This window comes from Frankliniella occidentalis, unplaced genomic scaffold (assembly GCF_000697945.3).
Source record: "Frankliniella occidentalis isolate FOCC.00 unplaced genomic scaffold, Focc_3.1 Scaffold139, whole genome shotgun sequence".
Classification (NCBI taxonomy): Eukaryota; Metazoa; Arthropoda; class Insecta; order Thysanoptera; family Thripidae; genus Frankliniella; species Frankliniella occidentalis.
The window spans coordinates 520,227-523,060 of NW_026267266.1; positions in this window are offsets into that span (position 1 = coordinate 520,227).

The following is a 2,834-nucleotide window of genomic DNA, read 5'->3' on the forward strand; positions in this document are numbered from 1 at the left end:
CGACAAAAAAGGTGTTGTTCTCATTCAACACATTCAAACAAGTAAAGTAGTGCGATTTTTTCCCTGTGCGTAACGTGCTCTAACCCAAGTAATGGTCTTAACGTTGTCTGGAACCTTGTCGATGGTGACGGTATTTTAAGACCTGATTTTGGATGCCATTGGCGCCATTGGCATCCTCCATAATATCCCTGACCGTGTCCTGATATACAATAAACTTTTTTTAACCCGGTAGCCGGTCCCCACCAGAGAGGTAAATAATAAAGTATATCAGCCTCTCAAAAACATCACAAAAGTATGCGAAACCAGAAAAAAATGACAAAAAACAAATATTTTCATCAAATTGTAGAAAAAATTAAGAAATATGCAGGGCTGGGTACTAAGTGGGCACTCGGCACTCCCTAGGGTTCATCTGTAGACTAACATGATGAAAAAACGCAAATAAAACGGCAAATTTCTTAGGATTTTTAAGCGCAAACGAGAAAAAAAAGGGGGAGAATCGGTGTTGCGGGTTGCCTACCCTCTGGTCTGCAGGCGTCGTAAGTTCACCACCTCGATTTAAAAAAATTGGGCTTCAGTAAATCTCGATATTGGGATCAGAAAATGTTCTTATTGCACCAAAGAAGGCCTGTGCAGAGTGGTTTGGAGATATTCCGATTCTAAAGGGTTCAAATAGAGCCGTACTTTTAACATAAGCATTATCGGACGTGCGTGTTGCCTACCCAAATCTTCTGTAAGGGGCCATGTAAACTTTAGGCCCCTGTAACAAAAATTTTAAGGGAAAAAAATTTGTTACCTCGGGCCAAAATGTTCGTAAACATGATAACTATCTGTGGTCCAACGGGCATCGCGTGCGTTTGAAGTGCCACTATTCCTTGTTTTGATCGACTAAGCCCACCCACTATAAAAACCAAGGTGGATGGGTACATTCCCCATGGAGCGCATAGGAACTTCTTTTTCACATTTCAAATAAAAACACAAGACGAGCCATTAGAACATGAGACCAACGTGGCATCCTTCATTATGCCCTCACATCTGAATTCAGTCAACACCTCGGCATACAAGTATTACGCAAAGAACGCACCACATCAGACCACTACACTCTTCTTATAAGCATCGCTACCAATAATGAAATATTAGAAACAAGAGCCAAATAGTATTTAAACTAAACATGGCAATAATTAGGAAAGAGCTAGACAGCTAGACAGATAATGAAATATCACAGGAGCCATTAACTAGGATGCCGAACACAGCAAAATTTAAGCCGCAACCCTGAACCACTCTAAAGGAACCAAATAAAATCATGAGGCTCATAATCTTCTTCCTGAAGACATTTTTAAACTTCTTTTCTTTATTTTCGAGACAAAAACCAAAAGAAATGGAAATTAAACAAACTGAAGAAGAGGTCCGGAAGCTTAATGACCCAATCAAAAGGTAGGCAACACTAAAAAAGGGAACACCAACTCCTCCTCCGATGCCCACACTAACATTAGGCTGTCGGGACCGAGAACTTCGTCTGTTTCGGCCTATCAGCACCAAGGAGGAACAGGAAGAACTACTGTTCTTCTTTGGATCCGGTTTGCGTCAGGTGAAATACACTATTAGCGACTCACAAGTACCTCGACAGCTTCTCCTTTACAGTCTCTATGATGTCTCAATATTGTATGCATAAAGCCACGACAATGTCTTCAGAAAACAAAATCCTTCCCATGTTTAGAAAACCCTATTTTAAAGTATTTGGCCAGTCACAGTTGATGTTAGGCTCAACGGTAAGTCCGTGTGCACACCAGAACCACAGGCCTCTCCAGCGCCAGTATTCACATGCACCAACACCAGGCGATCCCGTTGTGTACGCGGCGTCTCGCGTACTTGAGCTTTAATCAAACAGAGAACTTATACTTTCTTTCAAATTTCCAGCTTTTGGCGATAAGAAAATGCTTGCAGGACTCGTTTGAAAGAGTCGAATATATGCTGGCCCCTGCTGAGTCGCGTGTTGCCAACTTCCGTTGCACTGTCCGAGCAAGAAAATTTTGCAGGTAAATTGAAGTCTGGGCGCTTATTGTACACAACACAAAACTCTTAGATTACATGTTTTGAATAGCAGTAGGTAGATGTACGCTAGATCACGTCTCGCGAAACAGGCGATATCTCACGAAACACTGTTACGCTTTACGACGCGCCTGGTATATATCTACCTACGCTACGCCAGTGGCTCTGACGCTCTAACACCCGAGTCGGGAAAAGGGCACACCATCAAATACCTGAGAAACAAGCAGGCCCGCCCTTCCGCCAAACGAAGTTGCCAGCTCCGCTTCGCTCCGCCGGCAACTCCGTTCGGCAGGGGCCGGGCCTGCTTGGCCTGCCGGCGGCGATGGTCGGGCCTGCGGCCCGACCATTTCTGTCACGCGATTTGCTGAAGAACATGATCGAATGATGTAGCGGGCCTTCGGCCCGCTTTAAACCGTTGCCTTTGAGTTTGCCCCAAAAACTCGAGAAAGGGATGTAACGGTGAAGCACCGCGACTACAATCCACCCTTCTGCTTAGAAAACGGTTTTTGAGGGTGGGGAGAGAGTTTCCTTTCTATTTTGCGGTTTTTATGCCTTTTTCTATAACGTATTGATCACAATGGCAAATTTTTAGCTTATTTTCGTCAAAAAAGACCATCTCGCGCCTAAACGGTTAGAGATAAGGACTCTATGTTCACATGTTACCCCTAAAAAATATTTTTTTTGGACTTTTTTGACCTACCCCATTTTCTTTGATACCCCTTTTTAGCCCTTTAGGGGTGGTTGCCAGGATTTGCCGTAGGCGTTTCGTTCTCTAGGAGTGGACCTTA